A 15,643-nucleotide genomic window follows, 5' to 3' on the forward strand; every position below is an offset into this window, starting at 1 on the left:
GATGAAGAAATTGAAATGGATGCGATTCCTTCAACACATGTTGCTTCCTCGCCAATGCCTCTGTTCACAGCTGAAGAGGCTGGCGTTGAAGAACTTGAAGATGAAGACATGGACATTGGCTGCACAACGTCCGTGATGAATGATGACTTTTGGGAAAGTCAGCACCCCAATACTCCACTCTTCACCCCACTTCAACAAATACCTCAGTCCCTTGCACCAACTGTTCAAATGGGCTCTGAAGAAACTCATCCCACTTCGTCTGTGCATGAAGATATTCCAGCCGCTAGTGTTGACGAAGCTGCTGTTGTTGAACCCTTGAACACGCAGCCTGCTACTGAAGAGGAACCAGAAATTCATCAGCCTGAAGAACCTGAGATTGCGATTCCAGAGGTTGTGATGCAACTCACTAACACTCCAGTGCCCAAGCCAACGGATCCATTCTCAAAGAAGAAAAAGTTCAAGGCTAAAGATTTCTTCAGCGAGCATGTGTTCTTCACTGACTATAACCCCTATGACTCTGCTCGCATAAGGAAGAGGCGTTTCTGGACTGCTAGTCAAGAAAATTTCTATTCCTCAGTGTTGTTCAACAAAGACAAAGTCTTCGATCATGAACACATTCCTCATGTAGACATGGAGTCTCTGTCGTGCTTCGAACCAGTCCTCAGTGTTCTTCACACTGCTGGACTGCTAAATTTCTGCACTGACATCTTTGACTGGAATGAAGAACTCGTTCTTCAATTCTATGCAACGCTGCACATCACAGGGAACTCTGAAGATGTGAATTCATAGGTGTTGGACTGGATGTCTGAAAATACTCACTACAAGGCACCAGCAACTGAATTGTTCCGTGCCCTCCCACTTAGTCCTCCCCTTGACGGTGCTCGTTGTGTCTACAGTGAACCTGAACTATCAAATCATTTCATGCAAGTGCTGATGAAGCCATTGAAGCCAGGGCAAGCTCCTCGAACCAAATTCCTCGTCAAGGAATTACTATATGTGCCCCGAACTGTCTATCGCATTCTGTCAAAGATAATGAGTCCTATCAAAGGCCACGACTCAAATGATGAAGAGGTCGTTGGCATCATGAAGGACATGCTTTTCAATATCATTCATGGCGTTCCCGTCAACTTCCATGATTTCTTCATGAGGACTCTGGCAAATATTGCTATGTCACCATTTGAGCTGAAGCCTTATGCACCATGGATTATGAGATTCATCAGGACAAGGGCTTCACTGAATTACAAAGCTGACACTTTGAACCATGGCAGGTACTTGCCTCCGATTGAAGTCCTCAAACGGACATATTCCTCAGCAGATGACAAAGGCAAGGCAACTACTGTAATAGATGAAGGCATTCGTCCATTAGATGGTCAATTTCGCAAGGCTGCATCCTACTCCACCAATGATGACTCTGCCACACATGACTCTGCCGCCAAGCAAAATCCTCAAGCCACAGCTCCCAGGGTGATGACTGATCGTGAGTTACTCCTCAGTCTTCATCAGAAGGTTGATCGCAATCATAAATGGGTCATGCGTCAGTTTGGTTCAATTCTTCACAACATGACCTCAACACACAATGCAGTGAAGAAAAACCAATACACCCTCCATGAAACCTTCAACCGTACCTGGGTTGTTCTATCTCATGTCTACAGCACTGCAGATCTGAAGAATATGGGTCTCAAGGAAGAATTTGACTGGTCTGCACCCCCATCTAAGAAATTCAAGAAGGTCAAAGTTCCTTCCTTGGTGGCCAGCTCCTATTCTTCATCACGCGAGACTGATGAAAATGAAGATTCGGACGACACTGCTGCAGGCCCTACTACAACAACCGACCCCAACAACGCTGGCGCTCCTCCATCAACTTGATATTCTTCAGGGGCGTTAGTCCTCAGTTTCGATCCTTTTGGTCATTCGATGACAAAGGGGGAGAAATTTGAGTTAGTCTTCAAGCGGGTCTATTATATGGGCGTTTATTTTTGCTAAGTTACAACTCTCGTTCTTCTGAAACTTTATTGGATCGAGTTGTAATCTTAAACCCGATGTTGCCCTGATACTTTTGATGCACTGTGCTTTGATACTCTCGATAAGTTATTCTGCATGCTTGTTCCTCATTAATGTTACTACACGCATGCTGAATTTCATCAGGCACCATATTTCATCATGCATTTCAAATTCTTCATATCATATGTCAAATGCGTGTATGAATTACAAGATATATGGGGAGATCTCCATGATTCAACTCTTCAAGTGTGCATTGCTTGAAAAGCAAATTCCGCACTGTGCACATCTTCAGGGGGAGTTCTTCTATATCTTGCAATCAAATTCCTCAATATCAGTACTTACAGTTCACATGTTTATCCCCGTTGAAAACTTAACATATATTGTCATCAATCACCAAAAAGGGGAAGATTGTAAGTGCATCTAGTGCCCCTTAGTGATTTTGGTGTATTGAAGACTTATAGGTTAAGGGACTAATGTATTTGTGAGTGTACACAGGTCTATAAGTCTATGGGGAGTTTGATATTTACAGAGAAAGTCGACCCCTAAAAATGAATATCTTCGACTGAAGATTTTGGTATTCCTGAAGACTTTGAAGGTGAAGAAATTGGTGTGTCCATGAAGACTTGATAATAATGCGAGGAATATGAAGCTTGAAGACTTCCGTTTTCATAGTTTTGTTTTTCTCTTTCTTGAGTCATAAGAAACACCGTACTGTTAAAGGGGGTCGAGGAAATACTAAGGAAAAATCTCCAAGTGATGCTCAACTCAAAATCCTAAACCTACCAAACCCTTTGAGTAAAGCCTTTGGAAATCTCATACAGTTCAGTCACTTTCTTCAGTGACAGAGACGAAGTTCTTCTGGTCACTGAGGAATTTGTTCTGACTGAGGAGTTAGGAATTCGCCAGTGCGGATTGCCTACACAGTGAGGATCATGATAGCCCTGAGGAATTTGAGAGTCAAGTTTCCGACCGTTGTTGTGCTGCGCGCCAGCTGCCCCAAAATATCTTATCCACCTAACGGTCATATCAGACAAGGGCATTTATGTCTTATCATGTCGGACTGCTCCCTAGGCTATAAATAGCCGCCCCCTACAACCACTAGTTGGTTGGCTGCTCTGAGAGAAACTGACACTTGTCATTTGAGAGCAACCCATCCTCCAAGGACTTTGAGCGAAAATCATCGAGTGAGGAAAAACCCAAACCCAAACACCTACAAACCCAAAGTGATTGAGCATCACTGAAGAGATTGATCCTACGTGGATCCGACGCTTGTTACCTTTGAAGACTGTTCTTCTTCCAGACGGTTAGGCGTCATGGTCTAGAGCATCCAAGAGGAATTGTGGATCGCCGAGTGACCGAGCCTCTTAAGGTTTGGAAGTCGCCTGAAGACTTACCACGAGTGATTGGATGAGATCTGAGTGATCTTAGTTTAAGGAGAATACGGTGAGGACTTGGTGTCCTGAGCTGCATGCTCAGCGACTGGGTGTCCGGGACTGCGTGTCCTCGAGTTTAAATACTCAGCCGCTCCAACCAGACGTACAACTGAGACAGCAGTTGGAACTAGTCTAACAAATCATTGTCTTCACCAACCTTACTGGTTCTATTTCCTCAACTCTTTCATTTCCTCATTACTGTGTTGAGTGATTGTTCATATCTGTGTTTGAAGACTTTGACTGAAGACTTTCTCAATTTCCTCAGTTCAATTTCTTTAGTCTGTTTGTCTTCATCTTGTGTTATCCTATGTTTACGCTTTCTGTACTCTGTGTTTGTCTTCATTTCATCATGATGACTATGTGTATTCTGTTATGCTCACTTCTGAGTACTTATTCCGCTGCAAGTAGTTCTTCGCTAAGGAATTTTCTCACCGACAAATTCCTCAGTGAAGAATTCATAAAAATCGCCTATTCACCCCCTCTAGTCGATATAACGCACTTTCAGAACTATGTCCGGCTCGAGTGGGAAGCGGATGACGAAGAAATTCATTCCCCACCCACCACCCACGTAATAGCCACTGTCGATGACTTAACCGACATGCTTGACTTCGACTCTGAAGACATCAACGGTATGGACAACGATGCAGGAGAAGAACAGGAACCACCGCTCACAGGGCGCTGGACGGCCACCTCATCATATGATATATATATGGTGGACACCCCCAAAGAAAGCAATGGCGATGAGGCAACGAAAGTTAATCCCCTGGATAAGCAATTGAGGCACAATAGTGATACTGGCACAAGAGATGATAATAATTCGGATGGTACCGAAGGCGAAAACAATCCTGCCCAGCCAGGCTCCGAGCAGGCCGAGCAAGAAATGGGCAAGCTAGACCTAAGGAGCAGGTAATAGATGGAGAATCAGAGGATGATAATTACATGCCTCTCTCCGAAGACAAAGTGAGCCTTGGTGACGAAGAATTCATCGTGCCTGAGGATCCCGTCGAGCAGGAGCGCTTCAAGCGCTGGCTTATAGCCACTGCAAAAAAGCCTGAAGAAGAAGCAGCAGCAGCTTCAAGCTGATCAAGATCTGCTAACTGATAGATGGACCGAGGTCCTAGCTGCCGAGGAATACAGACTCGAGCGCCCTACCAAAAGTTACCCAAAGCGCAGGCTGCTACCTCAACTCGAGGAGGAGGCGTCAAAGCCCACACTACCAGCGCATGATGCGGCTGACCGGTCACCTCGTGGCCGAGAAAAAGTGGCGTACCATCCCGAAGTCTAGACCGCACCCCGTCGCCAATCAAACAATAATACTAAGGCCCGGGGCTACACGAAGGACCTGCGAGACGTATTGCAAAACAAAGCAGGACAATTCGTGACGATGACCATCACGCTGGATACACTAAACAAAAGTCCGGCTGGGCCGAATACAACAGACCAGACTCATTTGAACCGCGTCGGGATGTAGCCCGGCATAGAGGCGCCACACACACCCTATGCTTCACTGATGAAGTAATGGATCATGAATTCCCGGAAGGGTTTAAACCCGTGAACATTGAATCATATGATGGCACAACAGACCCCGCGTTATGGATTGAAGATTTTTCTCCTACACATTCACATGGCCCGCGACGATGATCTACATGCCATCAAGTACCGACCACTTAAGCTCAAAGGACCGGCTCGGCATTGGCTGAATAGCCTGCCAGCAAGCTCCATTGGCAGTTGGGAGAACCTGGAAGACGCATTCCTCGACAACTTTCAGGGGACTTACGTGCGACCACCGGATGCTGATGACTTAAGTCACATAACCCAACAACCCGGAGAGTCAGCCAGGAAATTCTGGACTCGGTTCCTAACTAAAAACAACCAAATTGTCAACTGTCCGGATGCCGAAGCCTTAGCGGCCTTTAAGCATAACATCCATGATGAATGGCTTGCCCGACACCTCGGCCAGGAGAAGCCAAAGTCCATGGCAGACCTCACGACACTCATGACCCACTTTTGCACGGGCGAGGACAGCTGGCTGGCTCGTAGCAACATCACTCCAAAAAACTCCGGCGATTCAGACGCCAGAGATAACAACGGCAAGCCACGATGCAATAGACACAAGCGTCGCAACAATGGCGACAACGCCGAAGACACGGCAGTCAACACCGGATTTAAAGGCTCTAAATCCGGAAAACGGAAAAATTCATTCAAAAGAAACAATCTGGGCCCGTCCAGTCTGGACCACATACTCGATCGCTCATGTCAAATTCACGGCACCCTCGATAAACCAGCCAACCACACCAACAGAGAATGCTGGGTGTTCAAACATGCCAGCAAGTTGAATGCTGATAATAAGGAAAAGGGGCTGCGTAGCGATGACGACGAGGAGCCCCGGCCGCTGAACACAGGAGGACAGAAGAAATTCCCTTCCCAGATGAAAATGGTGAATATGATATACGCAACCCATATTCCCAAGCGGGAACGGAAGCATGCACTAAGGGACGTCTATGCGATACAGCCAATCGCCCCAAAGTTCAACCCATGGTCCTCTTGTCCGATCACTTTCGATCGCAGGGACCATCCTACCAGCATCCGTCATGGCGGTTCGGACGCATTGGTCCTCGGCCATATCATTGATGAATTCCATCTCACACGAGTCCTTATGGATGGTGGCAGCAGCCTGAACCTGCTATATCAGGATACAGTGCACAAAATGGGCATCGACCCCTCAAGGATCAAACCCACAAAAACCACCTTCAAAGGTGTTATACCAGGCGTGGAGGCCTGTTGCACGGGCTCAATCACATTGGAAGTGGTCTTCGGATCTCCGGACAATTTCCGGAGCGAGGAGTTAATCTTCGACATCGTCCGCTTTCGCAGTGGCTATCATGCACTGCACGGACGAACCGCATTTGCCAGATTCAATGCGGTACCGCATTATGCATACCTCAAGCTCAAAATTCCGGGACCTCACGGGGTTATAACAGTAAATAGAAACACAGAACGCTCGCTCCGTACGAAGGAGCACACTGCGGCCCTCACAGCAGAAGTACAAAGCAGCCTTCTAAGGCAGAACGCCAATTCGACGATAAAAAGCCCGGACACCATCAAGCGAGTCTTAAGTACCCTACAGCAGGATCGTTCGGCACGTCCAGAGCTCGCCTAGCAATTTGGCCTCCATCCTAGTCCCAGTCAAGCGGAGAAATTTGTGCCACATGTATATAATTACGCACTCAAAGTATCATGGGCATAGGCGGAGGCACGGTTACGACAAGGCCCACAATGCGGCTCAACCGCCCCAGGACCCATATACCTTCATATCTTCTCTTTTTCAGGTCCCTATTTTCAGGAGGCCCTCCCGACAGTTCAATCATCGGACACATAACGGGATGGAAAAACCAAGGAGAGAAGAAGCTCTGGCGTACAAGGGAATCCCCAGGTGGTCTCTGATAATGATCGTTATACCTGTTTTACATACCCACATACAACTTACCCTTGGCTAGGACATGTCAAATAATCGTATTTTGCTTATCGCACTACTTGTATACATGCGCTTTGGTATATTATTCGAATAACAAGGGAAAATAATGTACAATGTCAGCTTCTTATTACATTTATTTACCCCTTTCCTTTATGGTTTATTTATTAAAAAATGCACCCGTACACTTTGGTACGTCCAGTTAGCCAAGGGCTTTAGTGTACCCCATAACATGGCAAGAAAAGTACGAAAACTTTTGACAGTGTGGCACCGCGAACTTATAGCATTATATGCATCAGCTCCGAATCATGTCTTGGGTCAATAGTTGGGTTTGCCCGGCTCCCATGTTTTGGCACCTTACGTTCCACTATATCGGCTAAGGTAGCACAGGGAGAGCTACTGTTGTTGTGTCCCAATTCTTCCGGACGAGCACCTTAGTAGAGAAAGCCGAAAAGTGACTGTCATGATGAGGCGAGAGATGGTCGCTGTTCGAGAGGTCTCAAATCCTTAAAGATTTTTTCTGCTTCAGTCGAGAAATCGGCCTTGTCCGATTTAGGCATGTATAGCGCCCCAAGTTCGGCCTTTTGAATGCTAGGGGCTTCGCCAAAATTTAAAATTGTAGACTTCTATGGCTAAGTGAGAACGATAAAGCTGTATAGTCTGATTGCCTTGTTCATTGCGCTAAACACCTCCTTAAAAGGACCAAAAATTTGGATAAAGAGTGTTTATACTGATCCCGAACACCCCAGTACTAGTTGCATGGGGGCAGAAGCCGACGACTAGCCAACTCTCAGATTTTATAAACGGCCGCACAGAAGATAATTTAAAACATAAAAGAGGCTAGCCAACTCGCTACCAGGAGCTCCCTCGATGCCAGGCTTCGTTGACCGTTCGATCTTCGGAAGTCCGATCTTTGACTTCGTTTTAGGCGTTGGATGTTCGCTGGCTGTTTCACTGCTCGTTTTTACTGCACGATGACTTTGTATAGCCAATGACCGGTGGGCTCTTGCAGCACCCGTGTTGGCTGGGCGAACTGATTCGAGGTGCAGAATCACCCTCTCCCCGCCCGCCGCGTGCGCGCCGTGCCATCTGCGGGAGTGTGGGGCAGGCCTCGCCCAATCCCCCCGCCCGCACCACTCCCTCCCTGCCCACGCCCAATCCCCTCGCCCGCACCGCTCCCTCCCTCCTTGATCTCTCTCCCTGGCCAGCCGCCATTGGTGGGAAACCCTAGCCCGCCGCCACTCGCGCCCGTCTCCTCCGGCCAGCCTCCGCCCGCAACCTCTCCCCTCCCGTTTTCAGAAGGGAAGGGAGGGAAGGGAAGAGAAGAGGGGTAGCGAGCGGGTCAGATGGCCATGGTGCTTGCAGATCCACCGGCCCCGTCGTCGCCGCTGCGCTCGCAGGTTCCGACTCTTGTGAGCTACCCTTTTGCCCATCTTCCTTCCCGCCTCACCTCCTCTTCCTCTCTTTTTGAGGGCGCCAGGAGCATGGCCTCGATCTGGAGCAGGAGAGGCCAGGAGTGACATGGTCACATGGGAGCAGCTCGGCTGCTTGCCGGTGGTGACGGATGCGCTCAGACCTGTGGCCCGGTCTCGCCGCCGTGCGCCGTCCACCTCCCCGCAGGCATGCCGGCCACCTCCCCATCTGACGCACATCTTCCCCATGGGGCCATGGTACACGGTGAGCAGCAGTGGTACGAACCCCAAAATACTACTATGAGATTAGTTAAATTCAGTTGAAATGAGGAACCTGTAGTGTTGCCTTTGTTCTTCAGTTAAATTTGTTTAATACGAGGAGCCAGTAGTGTCGCCTTTGTTCTTCAGTTAAATTCAGTTGAGACATTATGGGAATTACAACAACTTCATGTTTTTTCAAAAAATGTATTATCTCATTTTGTGTTGCAGTGAGTTCCACACATTTTGAAGCTACAGCCGCTGGAAACCAGTGAAGAATGAAGAAAGGTGGATCCACCAGCAGCTTCGAGTAGGATAAGGAGATCTGGATGGAGTTCGTGTTTCAGCAACCATGGTAGCGTGTCCTCCGACCTTGACCTAGGCAAGCTCCTTCTTTTAGTGATGTTAGTAAGTCAGCTTTCTCTACCTAGCTCCATGCGGCAGCCTGGCCAGCTGCCTTGTTGTCTCCACTTAATCCTTGCTATTTGTAGGCCGGAGCCAAATTCAGTTTTGTCTGCATTCAACTGTAGGCTCTTTAATGTATTTTTGTAAGTGGAATCTGACTTCTCATGGTCTGCCTAAACAATGATTAGTCTATTGTATAATTGAACTAGGTCCATGGCTTTAAGAAATTGAGCGAAATCTACTTTTTCAGGCTTTAAACCCAATCATTCATATTTGTTGCGACCAAATGTTCTGTTATAACTTAAAAATTGAAAACCAAGTTTCCCTGGACAATTATACTTTTTTGTGAGCTTATTATTCACAAGTTATAGTAATATGGTATTATGGGCTTTGCTCCCAACATGATAAGGAGGAAAGAACTGCAGGCTATATTGTTCGTTGACATTCATGATCCGCGCTCGCAGGTTCCGACTCTTGTGAGCTACTGCTGCAGATGATATTTGGTCCCCATCCTTGCTACTGGCTCCTAATTTTTGTGAGATGAACAAATGGTTTAGATTTACCGTGTAAAGCTGAGATTCTACATTGGTTTGGAATTTAATTGGTTACCTTTGTTTAATTTAATGCCATGCGAAACCTAATGTAGATGTTCATGTCTTCCCAATGATGTTAGTAGGAAGATTTTTTTTTGCTTTCTTCATAGTGTAAATCTGTTGTTCAAGCTTCAAATTTATCTTGTTTATTATCTTTCCTTTTCTACAAACTAATGGACCATATTTCTACTCAAATAGAGGCAAAGACGTCTTCTTAATGTTGCAGAAGTTTGGAGGCATCAAGGTCAGTTTTAATGCACATAATGACTAATGCTTCCGCATTGTAATCTCTAATTTGTTATCGAGCTTCTATGCTTCAACACATCTAAAATTTCAAAAGCTTTTCCGGTCGATACGGTTACTTGAGAATCGTACCAAAGATAGCCTTAGCAGTTCATTCCGTACCAAACTTGAGCAACACAAAAGTTAAGTTAGGTGACTGTTCTTTGTAGGAATGCATCCTCCTCTTGCTATGCAAACTGAGGAAATCAAAGTGATGGGAAAGCATTGTACAACAGTTGTTGACTTCAGGATATTTCATGGATGAGTTATACTCCTTGACTCCCATGTAAAGTTAACTTATTTTGCTCTCTGCATTAGTATGTTCCAAATTAACCACACACAATTTAATTAGGTGACCGTTCTCTGTAGGAGTGTATCATCCGCTTGCTATGCGAACTGAGGAAATCAAAGTGGCAAAGCAATTGACTGCATGTGTTGACTTCAGGATATCTCAAGGACGAGTTAGAATCTATGACGCTCAGGTAAAATTAACTTATTTTGCTCTTTGCACCGGTATGTTCCAAATTAACTGCACAAAATTTAATTAGGTGATTATTCTCTGTAGGGATGCATCCTCTGCTTGCTACACAAACTGAGGAAACCAAAGCAGCAAAGCATTGTACTGCAGATGTCGACTTCGGAATATCTCATGAACCAGTTATACTCCTTGATGCTCATGTAAAATTAACTCCTTGATGTTGGTGGTGACCTGCAGGCAAGAGGCAACGACTGGGGTGTTCGATTCGATCCTGCGCCATGGCCCGGTCCCTGCAGGAGAGAGAGATGAGGGGCAGAGAGAGAAGGAAGGAGAGGAGGGAGAAAGAGAGAGTTAGGTAAGATGCCGGATGTTACTATAGTATTAGAAGAATTCCTGATATATTTATTTATAGGATTCTATGATATTTGATGCAAAATATTGATGGCCAGGTGAATGCACTGGACTCTTCAAGATCGAGCGCACCATTGGAAAGGCCGAGTACGTCCATCGACAGCCTGCCCAGTGTCCGGATTCACCAAGCAGTACAACCGGAGACGCTGTCGGCTGCCTGCAGGTCTGGAAACCAGACAACATCTCTGAAACCCACTATCCTCTGATGCATGAATCTCTATGCTCAATTTGGCTACATCTAATTTGCCATCGTTTAATCCTCCATAATGCAAACATCCTGTTTTTCATCAAGAGAAAGAACATTAAGAATTTTCGCACATTCTGTTGTAGCAATATCGACTGTATGAATACCAATAGTGTGTTTGGCAGTTTGTTCTTGTGGCTTCCAAAAGAAACCTGGAATGTTTGTTCTACAACTCTCTTTGGCTAGGACATTTTGGCTTCAAATAACATAAATGAACCTAAAACTTCTTAATATTTTATATCACTTTTTGTATTGATGTTCTTCATGCATGCTCATCTGCCAAGAGGTTAATCACATAATGTCACACGTTCCTCAGCAGGCAACAAGCCGTCCGTTGTTGTCTCTGCCTGAAGAAGGATTATGGTTCTCAACCTCTTTGCTACTCATATTAAAATTCCGGTATGTTCTTTCTTTCTTTATTTTCTTTCAAGAAAAAGGTGGAACCTGTTCTTAATTTCCTATGATGATTTCAATGGCAATTTGTCAGTGTATTTCTAGCTGGAATTGTATGTATATCTTACAAATTTGCATTGCAACAAATTAATAACGAGAATAGAAGCGTTTGCACCCATCTAACATATTTGTATGGTATTTTTCAAAAGCTCAAGATTGAAGATGTGGCGCTGTATGAGGCTATCATTAGGATGGAAGATAAATTTAATGTTAAAATATCGCTTGAATTTCCTTTGTTCTGTAAACGACAATACAAGATATGTTGCACCATGGTTTTTTTCCAAAAAAAATAACAACTAGCAATTAACAACACATCAAATGTTCTGTGGATTATTTTGTCAGGTTGGATTTAGTAGGTCATAATGGTTTTATTCTACGACAGGATTAATTTTGTTTGTACTTTAACCAGTTCAAGGTTTGGTGGTCGAGCACTATGATCTTTGCACACTAAGGTTCGGTTGTGTTCTTTGAGAAATATATGTCCTACAAGTCTGATGTGTCTTGTCTTGTTTTCGCTTTCCAAGCTACAAGCTTTTGATATACTTCAAACGTGATTCTTTATATGTTGTTTGTTCCATCAATCGTAAAATGTAAATTAACAATTAGGCGTCGACATAGTATAGTGGAACCATTGTGCTTGATGCATTTTTATTTTAGTGTTGAAATGTTTTTCTTAGTTTGTTTGGTGTTGAGAAATATATTCGTTTTCCAACAAATGTTTTCTAAATCCTATCAACACATTACCTGATATGGCCTTTGAAGTTTCTGTTTTATAACGATCTTTGTTGCAGTGGTCAACTTGAATATGGTATAGCTTATTCTTTTCTGTTGCAGCTATTCCGGAGAAGTTTCGAGCTTCTGCAACCTTTTGAAGACATGATTTGTAGTTGCGGAGATGAAACAATCAATCAGTTGCGATGCATTACATAATATTTTTGCTCTGGACATTGATGGGTATTATTTTGCCACAAAGGACAGGAGCTGTGCCATTTGACTAAGCGTTCATCACAAGGGGGTGGTCTTTAGGATGTACACAAAAGAGGAAATTTCCTTTTGTATATAACCAAATTATATGATGTAATTGACCATTCTCTTGTACACAATGTTTATCATGTATTAAGTGCATTTTATTGTCAAATATGTTTATTTTTTTTAGTGCACAAGTTCATAACTCCTTGGACTTCTAATTACAGGCTCAACTATTTGAAACCACTGATCTGATTTTGTTGGGTCTGTGTATTAGTGTATGTGTGTATTGAAGTTTGGTGAGTCTCAGGAAGAACCAAACTTTTGTTCCTATCTCATCATATGCTATCTTAAATGCAAAATGTTAGCTACTCCAAGCTCATGTTTAAAAATGTAATTGATTACAAAATGTGCATGCTCAAGTACGTAAATATTTGTAAAGAGAAATCATTATTAAGTTTCGATTAAAATGATTTGCGTTGGTATCAAGTGGTTATTCACACCTAAAATTACAAAAAAATCAAGTATTTTCAATGCGCCCATGGTTTTAAATGGGACTCTGCGCTATTTGACCCAACGTTTCTACTCCAAGCGGCCAACCCAAAAACTCTATTTTGTTTTAAATGGGACTGCTATCAAAATAAAATGTGTATATATATCTAATTATAGACACGAATCCATCATGTTTCATATTAAAAGGGATTCAACCATGAATATTTTTTTCATCGCAAATATGGATTTAGCGTGCCTCTGCGCCATTTGGCGCAACGGCAAGCTACCGTTTATCCAGACTAAAGGAGATTAAATTTGTTGCCATATGTGCTTGCCCACAACTAAACCTTGAATATCTTTTCATCGCGCATATGGAATAAACATGTTTTCAATATAATATGATTTAACACATGGCCTTTCTACTAGCAATATCGAATATGTCCTTGCAAAATGAAACTATTTTCATCGACAACATGGCTTTAGCGGGTCTCTGCGCCATTTGGCGCAACGGGTCAACTAGGGTTATCTTTCCCCCTCTTTTTTTCCAAGAAATATATGCATGGCCAGATTTTTCATCATGATAACCATGTTTTCAAACTTGCTAAAAAAATACAACCATGCCAACTTTACTCTCTCATCATAGTGGCCATTTTTTCAAATTGAACATATTCATATTATCCAAAATTTCCCTTTTCCCAGACTATTATTTAACAATGCAATAAACATGTTTACAAAATACCATGATTTAGTTGAAGGTTCTTGCAGCATGAAACTCTTTTCATCGACAACATGTCTTCAGCAGGTCTCTGCGCCATTTGGCGCAACGGGTCAACTAGTATTTTAAATCAACAAGCGGCATATAGCGCACACGAACTCGTTTTCATATTACAGGATGTTATGAGTACATTCATTCAAATATTACATCCTTAGCACATTCATCCGCCACAAGGCGGGCACCCTTAATGACATTGTCATAGTACTGTTCGGGGTGGCGATGCTCCTTGCCCTTCGGCGGCCCCTCTGTCACCAGCTTCTCCGCATCCATCTTCGACCAGTGCACTTCCGCACGAGCCAAAGGCCATGCGTGCACCTTCAATATAGATGGACCGCTTAATGACTTTAAGCCGCGGACAGGCATTTACCATCCGCTTGATAAGGCCGAAGCAGCTGCTGGGCAGGGGCTCGCCAGGCCACAGCCAGACTATGAGGCCCTTCATGGCCAGTTCGGCAGCCTTGTCAAGTTCGACCGGTTGCTTCAGCAGGTCGCTCAAGGGCATTGGATGTTTGGCCCCAATATACTGGGACCAAAACAACTTTCCATCGAGCTCCCTACCTCAGCTCGGTAGAATTTTGCGGCATCAGAGATGTTGTGCGGCAGATCTGTGAATGCTCCTGGAGAGCTCCGAATTCGGGTAAGTAAAAGGAAAGTCTCCTTCACATGCTTTCTTTGCATAATGAATGCCTTACTCGCTGCTATCTTCTTGGCCGCCTCAATCTCCTAGAGGGCCTTCCGGGCTTCGGCCTTGGCATCTTGTGCGCTCTGGAGGGCCTTCGCAAGCTCCGACTTTTGCCTCTTGGAGTCACGCTCCAAGGACTCGAATTTTTTCACGAAGTCCTGGAGCTCTTGTTGGACCTCATCAACCCGAGCCTCCTATTTTTCACGCTCGGTGCGCTCCTTGGCTGCTTTGTCTTCGGCCTCGGACAGCGCCTTCTTAAGGGCCGCCACTTCGATCATCGCACCTATTATATTTATGATGCTTCTATTAGCATCAACATTTTTTCCTTTATATGACATTCAGACGGGGTATTACTTACCTCTGTTCTCCTCGAGCTGCCTCTTCACGAGGCCAAGCTCTTCCTCGGCCCGCCCCAGGTCCCGCTTCAGTCCGGGGACCTCCGCAATACGGGCGGCAGCGGCCGGCAGCAACGCCTGCTTATTCACATGGACATAATATGATTATACTCCTGTGGAGGTTATTTGATCCTCTGTTTGGCCTTTCTTTCCGAACACCAAACAGAGCATCAGGGGCTACTGTCAATATTGTGATATTCTTTCATAATTTAATTACTTACCTCAAAGCCTGTTAGGAGGCTGGCACAGGCTTCGGTCAATCCGCTTTTGGCGGACCGAACCTTCGCAATCACCGTAGTCATAAGAGTACGGTGTTCTTCATCAATGGAAGCTCCCCGAAGCGTTTCCAGCAAGTTATTCGATGACTCCGGATGGACAGAGGTCATCAGCACGGACGGCTCGCCCCCCTTAGCGAGGGGCTGCCTGCCTGAGTCCGGAACCACTGGAGGTTCCGGCGCAGTATCCGGCTAGGGGCCAAGTTTGTTGCGGCCCCCCTCATCAGAATCCATGGGGGTCTTCCCCCCCATGTGCCCGGCGTCGGGGATTTCACCTTGGGGCGCCTCCAGAACTATCTCCCCTTGACCCGGTAACCTTTGGGACAACACCTCGGTGTCGTCCGCGAGCCGGGGGGTGGGGGCCGTCGGGAGCGAGTCGCTATTCATCGCCGACGCACTCAAAGAGCGATCCGAGGAGGAAAAGTCGATGTGGGCTTTGGACAGACAACGATCATATTCAACATGATAAGAAGCAATAAAACAAGACGTGCCGGAAGGATTATGGTATCCGGATACTTACGACTTCGCCAGGGGCTTGTCCCTGGGCAGCCACTCCTCGTTGTTGTAGGCAGCAGTCGTGGAGTGGTACGGAGGGAGGGTCCTTCCCTTCTTGGAC

The 15,643-nt window shown here is 45.2% G+C and overlaps 1 long non-coding RNA gene across 23 annotated transcripts; it reads left to right on the forward strand.

Moving 5' to 3' along the window:
• The first annotated feature begins 8,012 nt into the window (after positions 1 to 8,012).
• On the forward strand, positions 8,013 to 12,610 carry LOC119296040. Of its 23 annotated transcripts, none has more exons than XR_005144675.1 (11): positions 8,018 to 8,306; positions 8,387 to 8,596; positions 8,808 to 8,984; positions 9,068 to 9,124; positions 9,446 to 9,818; positions 10,027 to 10,142; positions 10,226 to 10,338; positions 10,422 to 10,689; positions 10,784 to 10,908; positions 11,309 to 11,388; positions 12,277 to 12,610. It is a non-coding gene; the product is annotated as an uncharacterized LOC119296040 (long non-coding RNA). The 23 variants fall into 23 exon arrangements; XR_005144678.1 differs by having other exon boundaries at positions 8,808 to 8,980; XR_005144686.1 differs by having other exon boundaries at positions 8,019 to 8,306; positions 9,773 to 9,818.
• Positions 12,611 to 15,643: the final 3,033 nt, after the last annotated feature.

The sequence above is a fragment of the Triticum dicoccoides genome, chromosome 4B (genome assembly GCF_002162155.2).
Source record: "Triticum dicoccoides isolate Atlit2015 ecotype Zavitan chromosome 4B, WEW_v2.0, whole genome shotgun sequence".
In the NCBI taxonomy this organism is placed as follows: Eukaryota; Viridiplantae; Streptophyta; class Magnoliopsida; order Poales; family Poaceae; genus Triticum; species Triticum dicoccoides.